Source organism: Oryctolagus cuniculus, chromosome 1, assembly GCF_051225735.1.
Source record: "Oryctolagus cuniculus isolate XC-2025 breed Fujian yellow rabbit chromosome 1, ASM5122573v1, whole genome shotgun sequence".
In the NCBI taxonomy this organism is placed as follows: domain Eukaryota; kingdom Metazoa; phylum Chordata; class Mammalia; order Lagomorpha; family Leporidae; genus Oryctolagus; species Oryctolagus cuniculus.
Window position 1 is genome coordinate 29,124,201 of NC_142867.1, and position 13,701 is coordinate 29,137,901.

At 37.3% G+C, this 13,701-nt stretch overlaps 1 long non-coding RNA gene across 2 annotated transcripts in view; it reads right to left on the bottom strand.

Moving 5' to 3' along the window:
• Positions 1–663: 663 nt before the first annotated feature.
• The window catches only part of LOC149128329 (uncharacterized), a 236,657-nt gene continuing 223,619 nt past the window's right edge, over positions 664–13,701 (bottom strand). For both annotated transcript variants that reach the window (XR_016217646.1, XR_016217638.1), the window contains one exon: positions 664–1,171. This is a non-coding gene — a long non-coding RNA (uncharacterized LOC149128329). The remainder of the gene's footprint in view (positions 1,172–13,701) is intronic.

Consider the following 13,701-nt stretch of genomic DNA (forward strand, 5'->3'; position numbering starts at 1 on the left):
TTTACAGCACAGGCTGTCTGCTCAGAAATGAACAATTATGTGGGCATCAGATAGGCATCATGTTCCTCCTCCCAGCTGCTGCTTTTTGAAAATAAATCTGAAAGCATTTAAAGAGATAGAGTCTGGAGCTCTGAATCCTAGCTATTCCCTTCTTATCTTCAACATTTCCTATTTTATAAAAATATTTTATTTTATGTATTTGAAAGGCAACGTGATAGAGCAGGAAGGAGAAACAGAGAGAAAGAGATTTTTCATCTGCTCTTCACTACCCCAAATGGCTGCAACAGCCAGGTCTGGGCCAGTCCAAAGTTGGGAGCCTGAAATTCCATCTGGGTCTCATACATAGGTGGCAGGTTCCATGTACTTGGGCCATCTTCCACCTTTTCCAGGTACATCAGTAGGGAGTTAAATGGGAAGTGGAGCACCTGGGACTTGAAGTGGTGCTCCTTTATGGGATGCCAACATCACAGGCAATGATTTAACCCACCATAATACCAGCCCCAAACATTTCCCATTTTAGGTCCACATCATTATTCATCTCTTTAGTTTGAGTATTAATGGGAAGTTGGCACTTATAGAAATGGTATTAAAACTGGATGTCTGGAATAAGATCATATAAAAAAATTTCCAATAACCATTGCATGAGATTCATACCTCTGGTATTCCCAAATAGAGAAGGAACCTGAAGAAATATGCATGTATCCATTCAACAGATATTTGTTGTCAACCTTCTTTGTTACAAGTAGCACACTGGGTTAGCAATACAGAAAAGAAAGCTTTTATCATACAGCATAAAATCCATCAGACAGAAAACACATGGAACAAATAATTGCACAAATAAGTTTAGAAAAGAACTTGGCCGGCGCCTTGGCTCACTTGGCTAATCCTCTGCCTGTGGTGCCAGCACCCTGGGTTCTAGTCCCGGTTGGGGTGCCAGATTCTGTCCCAGTTGCTCCTCTTCTAATCCAGCTCTCTGCTGTGGCCTGGGAGTGCAGTGGAGGATGGCCCAGGTCCTTGGGCCCTGCACCTGCATGAGAGACCAGGAGGAAGCACCTGGCTCCTGGCTTTGGATTGGTGCAGCATGCACCGGCCGTAGCGGCCACTTGGGGGGTGAACCAACGAAAAAGGAAGACCTTTCTCTCTGTCTCGCTCTCTCACTGTCGAACTCGGACTGCAAAAAAAAAAAAAAAAAAAAAAAAAAAGAAAGAAGCGAAGAACTTGTTACTATGAGAACATGAAACAGAAAAGCCTTAATTATTACAAAGTAATGAAGGAGGGTGGTCATGAATAGGATTTCTAGGATATTTTCAACTAAGCTGAGAAGGAATTAGCTTAGCAAATGAATTGAAAGAGAAGATCACATTTGTAGGTACCAGCACCTAGGACGTGGAAATGTATTTTCAGGGACCACAGTTTCACACACCACTTACTGCAATTGGATAGGAGTGAGTGTGGCAGTGAGAAAGGTGCTTGCAAGATGGAGCTAGAGACACAGCTAAGGAGCAGATTGTACAAGACTTTGGGGCCTTGATGAGTGTATTTGTTTCCCATGCTCTGTTCACAAATTCCAAAAACTTAGTGGCTTAAAATAATACCTTTTTTTTATTTCAGAATTCTGTGGATCAGAAATCTAGACACAGCGTGATCCAGCTGAATTCTCTGCTCAGAACCTGATAAGGGTGAAATTAAGGTATCTGCTAGGTTCTCTTATCTAGAGACTCTAAGGAAGATTCTACTCCCAAGTTAGTTCGGGTATTTGATAGAATTCAGTTTTTCACAGTTGTAGGACAGGGGTCTTCCTTTCCTTGCCGCATGGCTTTTTTCACCTGCAAGAGCAATACTATGTCAAATCTTTCTCATCTGTCCCACCTAGGACTTCCCATTCTCCTACCATCCTGAGAAACACCCCTGCTTTGGGGGAATCATATAATTACATTTGGCTTCCTTGGGCAGTCCAGGACAAATTTTAATTTGAAAACCAATTGGTTAATAATCTTTACTTCTTCAACAGTATTTGGCTTTCTGCATCTGGCTCATTTCATTTAACATGTCTTCAGTTCCATTTTGATGCAAATGACAGAATTTTATTCTTTTTATGGCTGGATAATATGCTATTGTGTGTATACACTATATTCTCTTTATCCATTTATCTGTCAAGAGATACCTTATTTAATTCCACACCTTAGCTTTTATTAGTAATGTTGCAATAAACATGAGCATGCAAGTATCTCTTAAAAGACTGATCTCATTTCTTTTGGATATGTACCCAAAAGTAGGATAGCTGGATCATATGGCTAATCTATTTTTAGTTTCTGAGTAACTGCCTTACTATTCTCCACAATGGTTGTACTAATTTACATTCCCACCAACAATGTATGAGTTTTTCTTTTATTCAAATTCTTGCAAGCATTTATTTTTGCTTTTTAAAATGTTATTCAAAGTTATTTATTTATGTTTTACAGGTAGACAGAGGGAGGGAGGGAGGAGGAGAAAGAAAGAGAGAGAGAGACAGGGAGAGAGAGAGAGCGAGCAAGCTGAATGACTGTAACAGGCGGAGCTGGACCAATCTGAAGGCACACACCAGGAACATAATCCACATCTCCCAAATGGTGGTAGGCACTCAACTGCTTAAGCTGTCACCTGCTACCTCCTAGGGTCTACACAAGGAAGCTGGAATCAGGAGCAGAACCAGACAACAAATTCATTCACTCTGATATGGGATGCAGGTTTCCCTACTGGCAACTTAACTCCTGGGGTAAATGCCCATCATGTTTGCTTTTTTCAATAGCATATTTTAACTGTGTGATTTTGGGAAACTTTCTTAAATGTTCTAAGGTTAGCAAAGTGTGGATAATAATAGCATGAACTCAAGAGTTGCTTTGAATATTAAATATAGGAATTTAGGATAACATCAGCCAGATTCTAAGGTTTCAACAAATGTACATGGAACTAACTAGAAGTAATCAAGTCAAGAAAACTGATACTGGTCCAGAGCTTGTCAATGTTACTCAGGTTGTCACTAGTTGGCAGAATCATCCACATGTCCCCTGTTTCATTTTCTAACTAAAATTTGGTCCCATGCTTTATGCCTTAGTATGTGGTCAATCCTAGAGAAAGTTCCATGCACTGCTGAGAAGAATGTGTACTCTGTAGTTGTACAATGGAAAGTTCGGTAGATATCTGTTAGATCCATTTGGTCTATAATGTCGATTAACTCTGCTGTTTCCTTGCTAATGTTCTGTCTGGTTGATCTGTCCATTGCTGAAAGTGGGGTATTGAAGTCCCCCATTAATATTGTGTTGAAGTCTATCTCCCTTTAAGTCCCTTAATATTTCTTTTAAATATCCAGGTGCCCTGTAATAAGGTTCATATGCATTTATAATAGTCACATCTTCCTGTTGAATTGATCCATTTATCACTATATAGTGCCCTTCTTTGTCTCTTTTAATAGCTTTTGTGTTAAATTCTATTTTGTCTGATAGTAGGATGGCTGTACTAGGCTCTTTTTTGGTTTCTGTTAGCATGGAGTATATTTTTCCATCCTCTCACTGTCAGTCTTTGAGTATTGGTGGCGAGATGTGTTTGAGTAGGCACCAAATAGATGGATTTCTTTTTTAATCCAGACAATCTATCCTTTAACTAGAGTTGAGGCCATTTACATTCAGAGTGACTATTGTTAAGTAATGACTTTACTCTGACATATTTATTAATAAACCTATTTTTTTTGCTTTGCGTTTCCTTTGTACTTTTATTGGGAGATTTTCTGCCTTCACCTTCATTTATAGTGATGTCCCTGTTTCTGTGTTTCTGTGTATATCATATGCTTTAACATCTTTGGTAGGGCTGCGTGGGTAGTTATAAATTCTTTCAATTTCTGTTTGTTAGGGAAGGTCTTTATTTCACCTTCATTCATAAATGAGAGCTTTGCAGTGTACAGTATTCTGGATTAACAGTTTTTTTCTCTTAAGACTTGGAATATTTCTTGCCATTCTCTCCTAGCCTATAGGGTTTCTGATTAGAAGTATGCTGTGAGTCGAATTTGGGTTCCTCTGAATGTGATCTGGCATTTCTCTCATGCACGTTTTAGAATCTTTTCTTTATGTTTTACCGTGGAGAGTTTTGTTATAATGTGTCATGATGAAGATCTTTTCTGATCATGTCTATTGGCAGTTCTACTTGCTTCTTGTATTTGGATGTCCCTTTCTTTTTCCCAAGTGGGGGAAGTTTTCTATTATTATTTCATTTAAAAGGCCTTCTAATCCTTTCTCTTTTTCCACACCTTCAAGAACTCCTAGGACCTAAATGTCGGGTCATTTGATAGTATCTTGTATATCTTCAACAATGTTTTTTAGTTTTCTAATTTCTTCTTATTCTTTTTTTTTTTTTTTTTTTTGGTCTGACTGTAAAATCCATAGATTTGTGTTGTGTTCAGGTGTTCTTTTTCTGCATCACCTACCCTACTGTTAAGACTTTCTACCACATTTTTTATTTGATCTATTAAATTTTTCATTTCTAGTGTTCCATTCTGATTTCTCTTTATTATCTCAATTTCATGGGAAAATTTTTCATTTAGTTTGTTAATTTGCTTTTGATTGTTTCTATGTAATTAATGATTAGTTTTCTGAATTCCATTTCTGGCATATCCTCAATCTCTTCATCTTCACCTTCTACTACTGAAGTGTTGTAGTGTTCCTTTGGGGGCTCTTAGTGTTGTCCTTATTCTTATTTAAGTTTCTTCCTTTGTATTTTGGCATTTGTGTAGTTTTTTTAATTGTCTTGGGGCTTTTATCTTTGGTTTGTGTCTTTGTGGCTTACTGGGACATCTGTACTTTCAGTAACTACCAAGAGTTGTGTGCTGGGTGTGGCCAGGGTGTTCTGTTCAGTATTCAAGAGTGGAGCAAGTATCCAAGGTAAGGCCCCAATGGGGCTTTGTAATTCTCTGGTTATCTGGATGGAAGAGGGTGGTCTCTGTTGGTTGATCCACCCTTCTCACAGCAGTGGGATGCCCTGCTGTTAGTCCCTGGTGTGTTCAGCATTCATTCACACTGCTTAATGAACTGCACCTTTAAACTGTGAAGTCTGTCCTGTGAGCACAGTTCCCTCCATTATGAGCGGCTATAGGTAAAGGATAAGCTCGAGGGTGTGAGGAAGCATTCTGGTGTCCAAGGCCTAGCCACACTCTGTCTGAGACTCAGATCCCAGGGTGGTTTTTTGTTTGTTTGTTTGTTTTTTAGGTCTGTGGGTTGTAGGCCAGTATGCAGAGCCCCACCCACTGAAGCCATGCTCACTTCTCAATGGTGGTGGGCAGGTATGAAATTTCCATGGGCAGGGAATCCCAAAGCTTCCCCTTGCCATAGTGCTTGCAGGGAGTGGGAAGGAATTCTTCTGAATTGTTGTGGCCTTTGCTGTTTGGGTAGGGGGTGAAGTGACCCCTGCTATTGCTGAGTGCATGACAGGAAGTAGGAGTGGCAGCCTCTTGCCTGTGTCCAAAAAACAAAAAGACAAAAAACAGACAAAACAGGCTTCTCCAGCTGGCTGCGTAGCTCTGCTGTAGCAGGTGGGAGAAAGGTATACAACCTCCTTGTTTGCTTATTTATTTTTTTCCCTTGCTTCTGCTATGCTAGGGGGCTCCTGTAGAACTTCAATAGCAGTTCTCCAAGCTCTCCCTCCCACTGCTCTCTGAAACTCCATGGGTTCACGGCTTCCCCCTCTCACCTGGTCTGACAGGACTGGTGTTCTCCTCCCCAGGTCAAAGCCTCTGCTATGTTTTTTGGGGTTTTTTTTTTTTTTTTTTTGATTCTTATTTGCTCTTTTGGTGCAGACCTGGGCCATCTCTGTTGTTTTTGCTGGGTTTCCCACCATGAATTTCCCATAGCTTCATCTTAGGAGTGTATTTTTCCCCTTTTTAATTATTAATTTTGCTCCACCTAAGTCGGCATCCTGTTGCTATTCTGCCATTGAAAACCCCTCCCATATTAACATCTTATAAGCATATAAGCATGATGCATTTCTCATAATAATCTGATATTGATGCATTATTGTAAAGGAGGTGTGCAGCATTTTCAGTTATCTTTAGTTTTCCCATAATGTCCTTTTCCAATCCCAGGGTCTCATATATAGGAAACCCAATTCTCTTTAGCTGTCAGGTCTCCTTGGACTCCTTTTCACTGTGACTGTATCTCAGGTTTCCCTTAATTTTCATGACCTGGACATTTTTGAGGAGTGCTACTCACTTTGTACACTGTCTCCCAGTTGAGATTTGTCTAATTTTTTTCTCTTGATCAGATTGAGCTCCTGTGTTTGGGAGGCAGACCGCAGAGGTGAAGTGTCATTCTCATCACACTGTATTAAGGATAGGTATTATTAATATGGTGTGATCTTTCATTACGAGACTTGAGATGGTATTTGTAAGATTCCTCCCCTAGAATGTTATTCTTTTACTCCTGTGCATACCACACTGTTTGGAAGAAAGTCATTGCCCAGCCCACACTGAAGGAGGAAGGAATTATCTTAGTGGCAGAATGCCTCCCTAAATTATTTGAACTCTTCTGCAGAGAAAAATCTCTCCTCTCCTCCATTCATTTATTTTATTCTATCATTTATATTAATGTGGAATCAAGGATATTTATTCTATACTTTCAGTTATAATACTTTACTAATTCACGTTATGGTCAAATTGTTACAGCATTGGCCATTGGAAACTCTTTCAGTTAGCACCTATGTCTCTTTGATATTGTGCGATGGGTTATTTGTTCTTCCAGAGCTGTCTTCACTTTCTGGAACTACAAGATGCTCTAGGTTGATCCTATGTATTTTCTGCCAAGTTCTAGAATCAGTCACTTCTCCAAGCAACTCTGCTTCTTTCTATTGAAATGGAATATATTTCTTAATCTGAGAAAAACAACCCGAAGGATGTATAACTCAAAGTATAACACAAGTTAATGGGGATTAACAATGAAGAAAAACATTTATATGTGTAAAATGCTTTAGAATTATCCAGTATATAAGAATTCATTTCATCCTTATAGCCCTAGTAGGCAAATAGGGGTAATATTATTGCATTTTGACAGTGAAGGAACTGAAACCTTATGACTTCTGTGATTATCCAAGATCATAAAGACTGAACAATCAAGAACAGATTTCTAGATTTTATCATTCAGTATTATGGTTTTATTATTGTAACATTATTAGATACAAGTAAATCTAATCATATAACATAATAAGTATATAATATAATCATATTATTATTATATACAAGTAAAAAATCATAGATTCCTAAAGAATGTGACCAAATTTATTGATATTGTTATCAACAAGTGTTTAAGGAAATTGAGAATATCCGAAGAAAACTGTTTACCTTTGAGGCCATAGGAAATAGATAAGACTTTCCTTATTACACTGTTTGGTCAACAACAAAATATTGGACTATCTGGAAACTTGGAGTAACTTACTGTGTCATTTCAATGAATAATTTCAGCAGAAAATTTCTCATCTAATAAAGCAATGGAACCCTTTGGACTATACTTTGCACCAAGTGGTCCAAGTTTTCAATATTGGAAACAAAGAAATTAACTTTCTAAGTCAAAACTCAACTATCAATTTTTATCTTGCACTTTTTTGTCAATGCTAAAAACATTCAAATGATGAAGCTAATAAAATTAATGTGGAAGTGAATTTAAAATTTTCAATAGAATAACATTATTAACCAGAAATTTATAAAATCAATGGCTCTGAATCCTGGGAAATGAAATAGATTATTAAATCAAAGGTCAGAGTAAAAGAAAGAACTTACAGGAGGAAAAACATGAAAAATATAAACTTTTCTATTTTTTCATGTACTCTATAAAGTGAATAAAATTACTAGAAGTGAAGAAAAATATAAACATAGCATAATTAGCATAGATATTTAAACCTAGTGGTTAACTACTTTCATACCAGAATACTTGGGTTTGATTCTTGGCTCTGGCTGCTGATTCAAGGTTTCTGCCAATGCAGACCCTTGTAGGCAGCAACAATTGCTCATGTATTTGGGTTCCCGCCACCCACATGGGAGACCTGGACTGCATACACAGTTACTGTCTAGTACAGCCCTTGTCCATTCCCAGGCAATGTGGGCATTAGGAAAGTGAACCAATGACTGGGAGCTATTAAAAAAAAAACTATCTAAATAAATCATGAGTCTCTAAAGACTATGCTCCAAATTTCATGTTCATAAAATTTCCCCTGTCTTTTAAAACTCAGATCAAGTCATAGAGTCTGGTGTTCATAGACTTCTTACTCCACACCTATATTACAGCAAATTTTATAGGAACTGTACATGCTTATTTATATGTCAGTTGGTAGCCCCAGATTATTCATTCCTGGAAAAGTACCATGGTGGGAACTCCAAGCATGCTTACAGGAACATCAAACTCCTCCAACCCTACCTTGCCATAGCATCAAAGACTTTCCTAATTAACTCAAATTAATGACCTTCCCTTCCCAACCTCTGCAGTAGTTATGGTAGAAATGCCCATTTTGATATTCACTATATGTCTCTGCATATTTAATTTTTTTGTATTTTATGTACTTATCAGGTATACAAATTCCTTGTGTGAAAAAATTAGAATCATCAAAGTGCTTATCTATCATTTGATAGATGCTAATATATGCTAATATCTCTTTCTTATATACAAAATAAGTATAATGATATCTTCCAAGGCTTTTATGAGATAATGCATGTGAAACCATGTGCTATAGTAATTAATATGGAGAAAGTACCTATTAGATTGTATTTTCTCTTGTACTATTTTGTATCCTCACAGTTCCAATTCCAATGTCTAGCATATAGTAGGTGCTCAATAAATGCATAGAAATTCATTTTGAGTGTTGAAAGTTCAAGGAAAAATTAATGAAGCTAAGCAGAGTCTAAGAATTGGGAGCTAACTTGTGGATACAGGAGCTCTGGAAAATTCAAATGGGCTCTGGAAAATGCATCACATTGAACATTGTCTTACATGTTGACTATTCCTTATCCAAATTAATAGGGATCAGAAGTGTTTCAGATTTTCTATTTTTTCAGATAAAGGGAGAGGCAGGATTTAAGAATACTTGCATAGTCAGTTAAGTGTCCCTAATCCAAAAACTGAAATGCTCTAAAATCTAAAAATCTTTGAGTATCATGTCAGTGCTAAAAAAAAGTTTCATATTTCAGATCATTTAAGGTTTGGGATTTTTGGATTAAGATGTCTAAGCTGTATTATCATGAGTTAAAAATTTTTTAAAAAGTAATTAATGCAAAATAGAAATGTGGTATCTTAAAAACCACTAATCTTATGAGTATAAAGTTAACTGAAAATAGATGTTTGTAAAAATTAAGAATGGGAATAGAAGAGGGAGGAGGAAGAAGAGTGGAAGCATGGTAGGAGAGGTAGGAAGTATCACTATGTTCCTGAATCTGTATACATGAAATTCATGAAATTTGTATACCTTAAATAAAATTTTTTAGAAACCACTAGAATGTTAGATAGTACTTTGAATAATAGATGTTAACTGGAAAAAAGCTGGAGTTCTGCCTGAATAGAAATGGACATTCCCTTTCTATTCAAGGTTAGAATGGTTAGGATCATTAAGTATGGTTTCAATTGTTTTTATTTAGTAAATATAAATTTCCAAAGTACAGTTTATGGATTACAATGGCTTCCCCCCACCCCCATAATTTCCCTCCCACTCGCACCCCTCCCATCTCCTGCTCCCTCTCCCATTCCATTCACATCAAGATTCATTTTCAATTATCTTTATATGCAGAAGACTGGTTTGGATTTTATTTGACAAGCAAGGTTAGCAAGACTTACTTTCAGGACCATCCACTGATCAATAAGCTACAAAACACTGACATTATATACTATAGTGCACATATCTGGCTCTCCTCACTTTTTCTCCTTGTTGTCTGTCTACCTTACTGGGTAACACTTTCTTGAGCAGCAATTTCTGATATGTGATTCTACCACTGGACAATGTAGTGGGCATGGAGAGAACAATAGGTTTCCATAGCCATAACTAAGGAATCACATCAAATTTACTCCCTCAGTATACTGCAACTTTTGGGGCCAGCACCATGGCTCACTTGGCTAATCGTCTGCCTGAGGTGCTTGCATCCCATATGGGCACCAGGTTCTAGTCCTGGCTGCTCTTCTTCCAGTCCAGCTCTCCGCTGTGGCCCGGGAAGGCAGTGGAGGATAGCCCAAGTGCTTGGGCGCCTGCACCCGCGTGGGAGACCAAGAGGAAGCACCTGGCTCCTGGCTTTGGATCAGCGTAGCTCCGGCCGTGGCGGCCATTTGGGGGGTGAACCAACGGAAGGAAGACCTTTCTCTCTCTCTCAGTCTATCTCTCTCTAACCCTGTCTGTCAAATAAAATATATATATACTGCAACTTTTTAATCTTAGCCTCTATAAGTGGATCATAGGACAAAGGAACTCATATAAACAAATGACAATTTCAGAAAAAGCAGGCAATTTGCTTCTAAAAGAAACCTCCTTTGAGAAAGTGTTTGATGAGGCTTCTGATAAGAAGAGTTGAGGCCCTAGGAGAATTAATATGGAGGTGAAGTGTTCTGCGGGACACGAACAGGAGAGAAATAATAACAAGCAAAGTGGTACCAGGGAGAAAAGTTAAAATGAAAGCGAACACACAGAGTCTGTGAGATGTATTTAAATCTCAGAAGCAAACTAGCTCTCCAGGGGAAGCTGCTTTTCATCTTCTGAGTTGACACGAGCCTTTTGAAATCTCTGTGGCTTTGACCTTTCATTATTGCCGAACACAGCCACCTGCCTTCACCCCTCACCCAGCCTCTCAGCTGAGGTACCAGCGAAGATGCCCTCGGCCACTCAGCGATAGCATGAGGCCTTTGCTGCTTTCACTTCAAAACTGGCCAGATTGTGAGATGTAAGTCTTGGAAGAAAAGATTTTTCTCTCAGCGCCAGTGTTTTTGGTGAGAGATGCAATATATCAAAGCGGAAAAGAGATGCAATCATGCAGGGAATGATTTCAAAAACTTTAATGAACCGTTTAAAATAAACTCATTTGAAGGTAATTTAACAACACCACTCTTACAATTAAAAATACTATTTTAGCATGCAAATGCAGAACATTAGTCCCATGTCAAGATGGAAAATGGAGTGAAACTGAAAGACATTTGAAACATGAATACTATCTCAGTAATTTCTCATCACTCCACAGCACTCTTAGGCAGCCTAATGAAAGAAGCAATTGATTTAAACAACATTTTGTTGGAGCAATGGGGTTTGAGGAATTGAATTAACGTGATGGTTGGTTGTAAAAGCCACGCCTGGATTTGGCATGATATTGTTACTAAAATTAATTTCCATACTTTCTTAAGTCTTATTTGGGCACTTTTTTTCTATTTATTCCTAAAATATCAACGAAGGGTTTCCACAATGACTGGAACACTTCATCAGGTCTCTGCGATAGATTCACATTTGCTCGAAGATGTCTAGGTTAAGACAAAATTATACTCTCTGGAAAAACAAATTGGACTCCAACTGCTGCCCCCAGGAATTCGATTCACTGCTGAGAGTTCCTTGGAAGGGTAATAGGAATAACAAGCTGGCAAACCAACTAAGCCAAGGCAGCAACTCTGAATCCTTTTCTTCACCAGAAAACAGTTGACAAATCACATTCACATAGCACATGTGTAACTGTACCAGGTTTCAGACAGCCTGCACCTTGTGAGCAGTTCCCAGTGCCTTCACTTTGTTTGCCATTCAAGAAAGGGGATCAGAAAGCTAGTCAGTGAAAGTGACATTGTAAGTGAAAGAATCTTATAGAAACTCAACACTTTTAAAGTAGGTCATGAATTTTGTACCTTAACTGTTACCAAAAAAGAAAGTAGGTTAAACAATAGTATATATAACATGTATATGTTAATGGGATGTTACTGCCACACAGATTTGCTGCTACAAATTACTTCCTTTTATACATTTAACTTTAGTTTTTTAATAGAAGCCTCAAAAGAAATTCCTAAAACCAGATGCTTGTTTAATAATAACAATATGACTGGTGGTAATTTTTGCTGTGTTTGAACAGTATTGAAATAGCATGTACCAGGCACATAATATACATTTTCTCTCTTGATTCTCATGTGAATTCTCCAAGATAATAATATTGTATTCTTCCCATCTCAAGGAGAAACAAACTAGGGTTCAGACTTTCTGATAAGTGATACAGAACTGGATCCAAGGTCTATGCCTCATTTTGACTTGGTAATCATCTCTCAGCAATGTCTATTGCCCTATGAAAGACAAAAATCAAAATGCGAATATAATGCTTTCATTTTTTTTCTTTCTCCCATACAAGGTCTCATGCATCTCAATGAGCACTCTTCTCTTTCAAAGAACTCCCTTGGGAGGCTGCATAAATATTCCCTTCAGGATGCACTTGCTCAATGCTTGCTTCTTTAGAGAGGACCTTCAAATCCAATGTATGAGTCACATGAGAAAACGCATCTCATTTCCCCCCAATCTTTCGGGGATCCTACAAATGTAATTTTAAAATGTTATCTCCATCTTTCTTACCCACTTAATCCCTATAGAAATTTTTTAAAGAGGACTTACAACACATTTTTAGCAAAGACAGTATCTTTAAAGCAAGCACATAACACTCTGAAGAGACTATTTTGAAGGGCAGAACAGATGCTCAAAATTTTAAATTCTAATATATCTATTTTTTATAACTTTTAGAGCAGTTTTGGGTTCATAGAAATACTGAGAAGAAGATACAGAAAATTCTCATATACTGCCTTATCCCAACACAGTTTCCCTGATTAACATATGTATTAGTATAATAAATGAATTATAATTGATGAACCAGTATTGACAATTATTAATTAAGTCCATAGTTAATGTAAAGGTTCAAACTTTTTGTTGTATAGTTTATGATTTTTGACAAATGTATAATGTCACGAATTCACCCTTAGATTATTATACAGAATACTTTGACTGCCTCTCCCTAAGTTCATGGTTCTCCAGCCACTTTCCCCTTCAGCCTTAAATATGAGCCCCTAGGAAACATTGATCACATTATTATTTCCAATGTATCAACTTTTGTAGAAGTGATATAGTTGGAATCATATTGTATGTAGCCTATTCACAGACTTATGCTTTAATATGCTTTTAAGTGGCCTTCATAGCTTCGGTATATCAATTTTAATTTAGCAACATGTTAAAGGAAGAAATATAAAAATGTCTATCCCCCATCTTTATCTACATTTTAAAATAATGCATAGGAAATTGGCTAAAATACACGAGAATGCTGGGGTTATCATATGTGATTTCTGTAATTTCCAGATATGAAATTTAATTGAAGAAATTCTTAAAATGTTATTTAGAAAAAAAAAAAACAAAGAAGAAATCTATCATATGTACTGTATTATTGCTTTCAATTTTCTTAGCATTCCATTTAAATATTTTACCATCCTCTCCTTCTTCATGTCATCTTTTTAAACTGATTTAAAACTGCACATCTTTTAACTGAGAAAGACAAAAGTTCAAGAAAATGAAGAAAACAAAAAGAAAGTGGGAAAAACACATTTGGGAAGAGTTGACGGTATCAGATAAGCCCATGTATTCATTAGCTCCCTCATGGATTTATAAATAGTTATGGCCAAAGAAAGCAAACTTTATAGTGACAAATTAAATCTAACT